The following is an 11,414-nucleotide window of genomic DNA, read 5'->3' as shown; positions in this document are numbered from 1 at the left end:
GTTTCCAACTGTTTTTACCAGGCTGGGAATCTCTTCGACCCAAAAAGTAATGGTAACAAATCGAAGTTAAATTCTATTGTCTCTCTTCCAGAAGCATAACTCAGGGTCAATTATCATCATAGATTTCTTTACATTTTAGTCCCCCACACCACAGGCTTCTCTACACTATACTTCAGTCCCAAAGGGGAAGATGCAAAAAGGGGCAATGAAGCACTTGGAAATCTTCTAGCTTTTTGAGCAAGAACTGCGTGGAAAGTGTCAACTCTCATTGACTCTTAGTCTTTCTTCCTATATTGGGGGATCTCTCTCCCTCTCTCTCTCTCTGGAACAGGGAATGTTCAAAACAGCTTTAGACAAAGCATGCTCACAAAAAATTACTGCCTTTGTCCAAAACACTTCAGGGTTTAATAAACCTGCTCTAGCTTTGAAGACAATCATTTTAGGTGGATTTGATGAAATCTCTAAAAATGCTGCAAAAAGGCAGGGACAGTGGGACAGACATACGTCTTTATCTACAAATACAAAAAGAAAGGGGGTCTCCTCTCTGGCTTTAAATAAATAAATCGGCAGGGTTGGTCCCCTTTCTGAGTTTAATTTGGTTTTAATGTTTTATGAAGCTTACATGAAGGAATATTAATGCCGTATGCCAGAACAAGTCACTTGAGCCTTTCATACACAGGCAAAATTTTTCATCTGATCTGAGAGATAATTTTTCTAAACAATATCAACATAGTCAATAGAAGTTATAATTAATTCATACATTGAGAATGTAATTAGCATTCAAATGAGAGAAATGATTGCTGCACAGCTTTATATGACCAAAAAACCCCCCACCTCATTATTATATTTGATACAAATACAAAATGCTGAAAATTTTTCCTTATTAGCTATTGGCACGACATGATTGCTTTTTCCAGACTCCCTTCAGTTTAAAAACAATAGATCAAATGAAGCAAATGGTATGGCTTTGATCGCAAGCTTGTCCTTTAACATTTAGTGTTGAAGTGCAACCTGTCCTCCCTACCTTCATGTCTTTCTAAGCAATCAAGTTCGTATTGCATCTTTCACTGATTTATAGGTAGGAAATGTGAATAGCTGAAAGAGACTAACAGGAACACCTTTATTTATATCAATTAATATGTCATCAACTAAGGCAGGATTGTCCTCTAGTGATAAGAATGTTTGTTTAGGAAAAAGAAGCAATATCCTGAAGCTCAGTGTCACCCCACTCCCTGTGAAATATTTCTGCAATAAGCATCGGGAGAAAACAGAAAGCTACCCAGAGACCATGTTTGGGAAAAAGCAAAATCAGACACTCAAGGCCAAAGAGTTTATTGATTCACCAACCACTTATTTGCTGCTTGATAAAAACAAAAAGGCAATCATTGATGTGCTATAAAACTGGAAAGAGAGGGAAAAAATATGAGGGACATAAAATCGCAAATATCGTGTGAGCCACCGTATTTTTAAGTGAATATTTCTTACATTATCATTCTTTCAGAACCTCTGAAAACATTTCACAATTTCATACAAGTGTTTATTTCTTTTAATTTTAAAAACACTTTCATATGCATTATTCCACTCGCTCTTCCCAATAACTCTACAAAGTAGGTTGACCTGATATCACTGATCTTAATTATCAGATGAAGGAACTGAAGAATAGAATATATATGACTTGCTTAAGCTCACTCAAATAATTTGTACCCAAATCAGGATTAAAATCCATTTTTCTATCTTCCTAGAGCGAAAGTTTTCAAAGTATGGTCCTTGAAGAAGCAGCCTCAGCATCACTTGGAACTTGTTAGAAATGCAAATTCCTTGGCCCACCTTAGACCTACAGAATCAGAAACTCTGCGGGTGGGGCCCAGCACTTTGTGTGTTAACAAATCCTCCAGGGTATTTCTGATACATGCTCAAGTTTGAGAACCACTGATCTAGAGATACATTCTCTACTTACATGAGAAAGACAAAGCATTCATATGTTGTAAACTTCAGGTGAATTATAAAACACAAAACTGTTATGACATTACTTTTCACACCCTACTTTGTGAACATGGGTTATGTACCACCCTAAACTGAGAAGTAAAAACTCACTCAACTTAAAGAGACAGAAGGAAAAAGAAAAAAAAGGCCAAAATATTTATTGCCAAATTGTAAAACTGAGGGACTAATTTTATAGAAGTCTGATTTCAAACTACGTAAGTGGCTAATAAAATTAATCATAAGTAGGCATTACCAAATCTCAGGGAAATGAATGGCTGTGGAAATATCTATCAACTGAAACTATTCATCAGCAAATACAGCATTGGAAACCCAAAATGGTACAGAAGTGTGTGCACACGAGCATACACACACACACACACACACGCCCCTCTCAGGCAGTCTAGCATTGTACTGGCAGAACTAATTCTAAGCTGAGTGTTAAAAAGAAAAATGTGATTTGAATAAAGACTTCAGGGCATTTTAGTAATTATTTCCAGTGGATGACCTAATACACCACAAGAACAGGCAGAAGCTTGATAAGAGACAGTGAGGATAAGAGCTGTTCCTTACTGTCACTTGGTTCTTATGAGCCCTAACAATGTTGTGCCCATAAGCCATGGATTTTTCTGGAGTGTTTTAATTTCAAATATTCTATTCTAGCAAATCCATAAGCCATCTAAATGTGTCAGGCATTCAAAATTTTGATCTCCAAATAATTCATCTATACTGGCTTTTCACATCCAGAAACAGTCCAAATTCTTTTGTCAAATCCTATGTTCTAGAAAATTCTGGGAAAAGTAATCAGTAATAATGAATAGCTATATTGGCTTTACACATTAGATATGCTGCTGAAAAGACTGAAAATTGATTTGCCCCTCTTAATGATATAAAATAAAAACATTAAATTTAAGTGTACTAGAAAACTTACTAAAGGAACTCAATCCTTTCGGAAAATGAATAATTTCCTCTAATTTATCCTCACCGAATTTGGGTGTTCAGGTATCAGTGCATTTAAAACTGGGTAGAAAAATTACATGATAATATCAATTGACACAGAAAAGGATTTGACAAAATCTAATAGCCATTCATGACAAAAATTCTCAGCAAACTAGAAATAAGGGGAACTTCCTAAACTTGAAGAGTTTCTACAAAAGCTCCTACAGAAAACATCAGTCTTAATGATTAAAGACTGAATGCCTTTAACAAGGAACAAGGCAAGGATACCCACTTTCACCACTCTTATTTAACATAGTACTGGAAGTTCAAGCCAGCTCAACAAGGCAAGAAAAGGAAATAAAGAGCATTCAAATTGGAAAGAAAGAAAGAAAACCATCCCTCTTCGCAGATGACATGATGGTCTCTATCGAAAATCCCGAGGAATATACCAAAACCCAAGAAACAAACAAACAAAAAAACCTCCTACAACTAATAAGTGGACTCAGCAAGATCAAAGGACCAAGATAAACGTATAAAACTCAAATGTATTTCTATACACTAGCAATGAACACACGGAAACAAAAATTTTAAACACAGTATCATTTACATTAACTCAAAAACTGAAATAGGTATAAGTCTAACAAAAAATATATAGGACTTGTGTGCTGAAAACTACAAAATGCCAATGAAAGAAATCAAAGAAGATCTAATAAAACAGTGAGACATACTGTGCTCATGGATTGGAACACTGAACATAGTAAAGATGTCACTTCTCCCCAAGTGATCTATAGACAATGCAATTTCTATCAAAATCCTAGCAAGACACTTTGCACATATATAAAAGGTTATTTTAAAGTATAAAAATTAAATTTAAACCACTTGAACTAAAACCTGGCAGGTAGCATAAGACATATAAATGTTAGATATTCGTACTAAATATTATTAATACTTAGTAGTAACAGTACTATACTTACATGAAAGTTGCTAGGATAGTTCATAGAATATAAGTTACAGATTGCATTAATGAAATGAGAAGAAGAGAGAAAGAGATATAACAAAGATACCTTCTCAAAATGAATTTACAAAACAAAATTCAAAAATCAATAAAACTTTTGTTGCAATGGTAAATGGGAGTGTTTTCTTGATTTCATTTTCAGATTTTTCATCATTAGTGTACAGGAATGCCAGAGATTTCTGTGCATTAATTTTGTATCCTGCTACTTTACCAAATTCATTGATTAGCTCTGGTAGTTTTCTGGTAGCATCTTTAGGATTCTCTATGTATAGTATCATGTCATCTGCAAACAGTGACAGCTTTACTTCTTCTTTTCCAATTTGGATTCCTTTTATTTCCTTTTCTTCTCTGATTGCTGTGGCTAACACTTCCAAAACTAGGTTGAATAAGAGTGGTGAGAGTGGGCAGCCTTGTCTTGTTCCTGATCTTAGTGGAAATGGTTTCAGTTTTTCACCATTGAGGACAATGTTGGCTGTGGGTTTGTCATATATGGCCTTTATTATGTTGAGGAAAGTTCCCTCTATGCCTACTTTCAGCAGGGTTTTTATCATAACTGGGTGTTGAATTTTGTTGAAAGCTTTCTCTGCATCTATTGAGATGATCATATGGTTTTTCTCCTTCAATTTGTTAATATGGTGTATCACATTGATTGATTTGCATATATTGAAGAATCCTTGCATTCCTGGAATAAACCCCACTTGATCATGGTGTATGATCCTTTTAATGTGCTGTTGGATTCTGTTTGCTAGTATTTTGTTGAGGATTTTTGCATCTATGTTCATCAGTGATATTGGCCTGTAGTTTTCTTTCTTTGTGACATCCTTGTCTGGTTTTGGTATCAAGGTGATGGTGGCCTCATAGAATGAGTTTGGGAGTGTTCCTTCCTCTGAAATTGTTTGGAAGAGTTTGAGAAGGATGGGTGTTAGCTCTTCTCTAAATGTTTGATAGAATTCGCCTGTGAAGCCATCTGGTCCTGGGCTTTTGCTTGTTGGAAGATTTTTAATCACAGTTTCAATTTCAGTGCTTATGATTGGTCTATTAATATTTTCTATTTCTTCCTGATTCAGTCTTGGCAGATTGTGCATTTCTAAGAATTTGTCCATTTCTTCCAGGTTGTCCATTTTATTGGCATAGAGTTGCTTGTAATAATCTCTCATGATACTATACATAGAGAATCCTAAAGATGCTACCAGAAAACTACTAGAGCTAATCAATGAATTTGGTAAAGTAGCAGGATACAAAATTAATGCGCAGAAATCTCTGGCATTCCTATACACTAATGATGAAAAATCTGAAAGTGAAATCAAGAAAACACTCTCATTTACCATTGCAACAAAAAGAATAAAATATCTAGGAATAAACCTACCTAAGGAGACAAAAGACCTGTATGCAGAAAATTATAAGACACTGATGAAAGAAATTAAAGATGATACAAATAGATGGAGAGATATACCATGCTCCTGGATTGGAAGAATCAATATTGTCAAAATGACTCTACTACCCAAAGCAATCTACAGATTCAATGCAATCCCTATCAAACTACCACTGGCATTTTTCACAGAACTAGAACAAAAAATTTCAAAATTTGTTTGGAAAAACAAAAGACCCCGAATAGCCAAAGCAATCTTGAGAATGAAACATGGAGCTGGAGGAATCAGGCTCCCTGACTTCAGACTATACTACAAAGCTACAGTAATCAAGACAGTGTGGTACTGGCACAAAAACAGAAAGATCAATGGAACAGGATAGAAAGCCCAGAGATAAACCCACGCACATATGGTCAACTTATCTTTGATAAAGGAGGCAGGAATGTACAGTGGAGAAAGGACAGCCTCTTCAATAAGTGGTGCTGGGAAAACTGGACAGGGACATGTAAAAGTATGAGATTAGATCATTCCCTAACACCATACACAAAAATAAGCTCAAAATGGATTAAAGACCTAAATGTAAGGCCAGAAACTATCAAACTCTTAGAGGAAAACATAGGCAGAACACTCTATGACATAAATCACAGCAAGATCCTTTTGGACCCACCTCCTAGAGAAATGGAAATAAAAACAAAGATAAACAAATGGGACCTAATGAAACTTCAAAGCTTTTGCACAGCAAAGGAAACCATAAACAAGAACAAAAGACAACCCTCAGAATGGGAGAAAATATTTGCAAATGAAGCAACTGACAAAGGATTAATCTCCAAAATTTATAAGCAGCTCATGCAGCTCAATAGCAAAAAAACAAACAACCCAATCCAAAAATGGGCAGAAGACTTAAATAGGCATTTCTCCAAAGAAGATATACAGACTGCCAACAAACACATGAAAGAATGCTCAACGTCATTAATCATTAGAGAAATGCAAATCAAAACTACAATGAGATATCATCTCACACCAGTCAGAATGGCCATCATCAAGAAATCTAGAAACAATAAATGCTGGAGAGGGTGTGGAGAAAAGGGAACACTCTTGCACTGCTGGTGGGAATGTGAATTGGTACAGCCACTATGGAGAACAGTATGGAGGTTCCTTAAAAAACTAAAAATAGAACTACCATATGACCCAGCAATCCCACTACTAGGCATATACCCTGAGAAAACCATAATTCAAAAAGAGACATGTACCGAAATGTTCATTGCAGCTCTATTCACAATAGCCCGGAGATGGAAACAACCTAAGTGTCCATCATCGGATGAATGGATAAAGAAGATGTGGCACATATATACAATGGAATATTACTCAGCCATAAAAAGAAACGAAACTGAGCTATATATAATGAGGTGGATAGACCTAGAGTCTGTCATACAGAGTGAAGTAAGTCAGAAAGAGAAAGACAAATACCGTATGCTAACACATATATATGGAATTAAAAAAAAATGTCATGAAGAACCTAGGGGTTAAACGGGAATAAAGACACAGACCTACTTGAGAATGGACTTGAGGATATGGGGAGGGGGAAGGGTAAGCTGTGACAAAGCGAAAGAGAGGCATGGACATATATACACTACCAAACGTAAGGTAGATAGATAGTGGGAAGCAGCCGCAGAGCACAGGGAGATCAGCTCGGTGCTTTGTGACTGCCTGGAGGGGTGGGATGGGGAGGGTGGGAGGGAGGGAGATGCATGAGGGAAGCCATGTGGGAACAGATGTATATGTATGACTGATTCACTTTGTTATAAAGCAGAAACTAATAAAAAAAATACAAAAAAAAATCAATAAAATTTTTGGCATTAAAGAAAACCAACACACTCAACAATTAGCAAATGAATATCACATTACAGGACATTTCAACAAATACTTTAACATGAGTATGATAAAAAAGATAAATGAGGCTCTCTTTTTGACATGGCAACCTAATCTCAATAACAGACCATCTCTCCTGCTGATTACAACTGAAAACAGGACAACACACACACACACAAACAACTACCTGAAGACTCCAAAGAATAAAGAATAGCAGGCAAATTATGGAGGGAAGTCAAAAATTGGAGAAATGACCTGCAGGGAGAAGAGTTTCTGAATTTTTTAAATCTCTTTTCTTACATGGATTTGCCCCCAAAGTAGGTCTAATTTCTTGAATTGCCCAACTGAATTTTACTGGCCAGAGAAATCAAGAAAGAGAACCTTGTGGGCCAGAGTAAAGAAAACCCTGGAAAGAAGACAGGCAAAGAAAGGGATCCCCCTAATTCTGTGTATGAACCCAAATAATCTCAGGCTCACTCTTGGGCTATGCATGTGTGGACTTCACATCCAAACTAGCATAGCAAAGGTCCAGGAAATGGAACTGAGACCGAAATCACCACCAACAGCAGGTAATGCAGACATTGTGGTTTAAACCTAATGGGGTTGAAACCCTACTAAAACAAACGAAAATAAAATAAAAAATCTCTAGAGGATTATAACAGGACCCATAGTCTATATACCAGAACACTCACAATGCCCATGATACAATCCAAAATTACTCAGTATAGAAAGAGCCAGAGAAATTGTAGTAAATTCTTAAGAAAAATGAAAATCATGAGATAACAATCCCTGAATGACCTAAATGTTGGAAGTATCAACAACAACAACAGACTTCAAAGCAGATATTTTAACTATGTTCCATGAGGTAAAGATAAACATGCTTGAAGTAAATGAAAAGATTAAGTTCTTAAAAGAGAAGTATAAGATGTAAAATGTAACCAAATGGACCTCTAGAACTGAAAACTACAATATCTGAAATTTTAAAATCATTAGATGGATTCAATAGTACAATGGAGATGACAGAAGGAAGAGTCAATGAACCTGAAGATACATAGATCAATAGAAAATATACAATCTAAGTAACAGAGAGAAAGAATAATGAAATTTGAACAAAGCTTTGGGGATTTGTGGGACAATAACAAATTGTATAACGTGGGTCATTGGAAGTCCTGGAATGAAAGCAGAAAACAACTGATAAACAAAATGTACTTGAAGAAATAATGAGGAAAATTTCCATAAATTTAGTAAAAGACAAACATTTATAAATTTAAGAAGCTCATCAGACCCCAAACAGAAAATTCAAATAGAAATATGCCTAGACACATCATAATCAAACTGCTGAAAACCAAAGAAAAAGAAAAACTCTTGAAAGTGGATAGGGTAACATGACATATAGGACAATAAAGATTTAAATGACTTCAGATTTTCCACCAAAAACCATGGAGGCCAAGACAGTAGAACATCTTTAATGTGCTGAGAGAAAAGAACTGCCAACCCCAACTTCTATATCCAGAAAAATACCTGTCAGGAATGAAGGCAAAATAAAGACAGTCTCAGATGAAGGACAACTAATAGAATTTGTCACCAGAAAACTGCTTTACAATAAATGCTGAAGGAAGTTCTTCAGGATGAAGCGAAATGATACCAGAGGGAAACTTGGATCTTCTGAAATGAAGCAATAGATATGGTAAATATCTGGGTAAATATAAAAGACAAACGTTTCCTCTTAAGTTCTTTAAAATATATGATACATGTACCCCAATGTTCATAGCAGCACTATTTACAATAGCCAAGACATGGAAGCAACCTAAGTGTCCATCGACAGATGAATGGATAAAGAACATGTGGTGTGTGTGTGTGTGTGTGTGTGTGTGTGTGTATATGTGTGTGTGTGTGTATATATATATATATATATATATATAATGGAATATTAGCCATAAAAAAGAATGAAATAATGCCATTTGCAGCAACATGGATGACCTAGAGATTATCATACTAAGTGAAGTAAGTCAGGCAGAAAAAGACATCATATGATATCATGTGTGGAATCTAAAATAATGATACAAATGAACTTACTTGCAAAACAGAAACAGACTCACAGATATAGAAAACAAACTTATGGTTACCAAAGAGGAAAGGGGGGGAGTGATAAATTTGGAATTGGAGATTAACAGATACACACTACTATATATAAAATAGATAAAGAACAAGGACCTACTGTATAGCACGGGGAACTATATTTAATATCTTATAATAACATATAAGGGAAAATAATCTGAAAAAGAATATACATATATATATAAATAACTGAATCACTTTGCTATACACCTGAAACACTGTAAATCAACTATACTTCAATTTTATATATATATGGTTATTACATATATATTATATATATATGGCTATGAAGCATGTATATATGGCTACTGTCACGAGAAATAATAACGTTTTTGGCAGGATTTGTAATATACTCTATACAATTCTTAGTATGATCTACCTCCTCTCACTTTTCCCTGGTTCTCCTTACTGTTTTATGACACATGAGTCACTAGATTTTGTAGAAAGTACCGTGCTTTTAATTACTGGTTTGAACCTACAGTTCAGACTCTGCTTGGCTTCTTCTCTCCTTTTGCCACATCTTCAGTTAAAGCCTCTTAGTCCTTCCGCTACAATAAATGCTCAACGCTGCCATCTTGGGTTAATCATAACTATTTAAAATCCTTCTATATTCCTCTTGATCAATAGAATTACCCAAATACCAGAGCAAAGCAACCAAGTTCTTCCACAATCTTACCCAAACTCCCTCTCCCTGCCACTTCTTTACTCAGCCAAAAGTCGGTCATCAAATTTCCCATTGTGTTTCGCCCCAGTTTGCATTCCAACATGCAGGTATACTATTTCTACAGCCTACAACACCTTCCTATCCTTATGAAAAAAGCTCAGCTAAGATATTTCCTAACAAATCTCTCACTGAACATTCCCAGAGTTAATCACCAGTGCTGTTTTTCTTTCACTTTCTCAGTGTTATTAAGAAGAATAGCTTAAAAAAGAAGAAGAATAGCTACCATGTTTTGAGGGCTTGCTTTGCACCAGGTACAGTACTAAGATCTTTATAGGGCTTTCCTGGTGGCACAGTGGTTAAGAATCTGCCTGCCAAAGCACGGGATACGGGTTCGAGCCTTGGTCCGGGAAGATTCCACATGCCGTGGAGAAACTAAGCCTATGTGCCACAACTACTGAGCCTGTGCTCTAGAGCCCGCAAGCCACAACTACTGAGCATGTGTGCCACAACTCCTGAAGCCCACATGCCTAGGGCCCAGGCTCCGCAACAAGAGAAGCCACCGCAATGAGAAGCCCACGCACTGCAACAAAGAGTAGCCCCCACTCGCCACAACTAGAGAAAGCCTGCGCACAGCAACGAAGACCCAACGTAGCCAAAAATAAATAAATACATTTATATATATATATAAAAGATCTTTATATATGGTACCCTGTTTTATCCTGAAAACAACCCTGTAAGAGAGATGGGTATTATTATTGCCATTTTTCAATTGGAATAATAAGAATCAGAGAGGGTAATTGGCTTATCAATAATAATACAGCCAATTAGTAGCAGAATTGGGATTAGCAGCCTGATTTATCCCTGTGTATCCTTCTGCCATTACACATAAACAACAAGTAATTACAATGCTTTGAGATGTCTTATAAATATCAAATGGAAAGTTGCTTAGACTCTCTGAGCTTTAGTTTCTTCTCAATAAGAATTACGTTTAATTAAGATTAATATATATATTATATACATGTAGATATGCTGTATAGTAAAATGTAGAGTGATGATGTTATGTGTTTAACATAAATCATATTGGTCTATAACCTGCTTTTTTTACTCAACAATATATTTTGGAGATCTATCCAGGTTAGTATCTATAGCTATATTCATTCTTTTGAGCTACTGTATGAATTAGACAATTAACCACTCTCTTATTATCAGACAATTAGTTCATTTCCAATTTTTCACTGTTACAAATACTGCTGCAGTAAACATTCTTGTACATGCTTCTTTGTGTGCATGAACAAGTAGGTCTCCAGGGTAGATGATGTTAAGAAGTGAATTGCTGAGTCATGGGGTATGCACATTTTAAGTTTTAATAGATACTACCAAACTGCCCTCTGATGCAGCTAATTCAACTCACACTGACATCACCTGCCTCATAGCTCTGTTTTCAGGATTAAATTTGATAATT

Source organism: Mesoplodon mirus (assembly GCF_964341445.2).
Source record: "Mesoplodon mirus genome assembly, chromosome: X".
NCBI lineage: Eukaryota > Metazoa > Chordata > Mammalia > Artiodactyla > Ziphiidae > Mesoplodon > Mesoplodon mirus.
Note: the sequence above shows the minus strand (reverse complement) of the source record.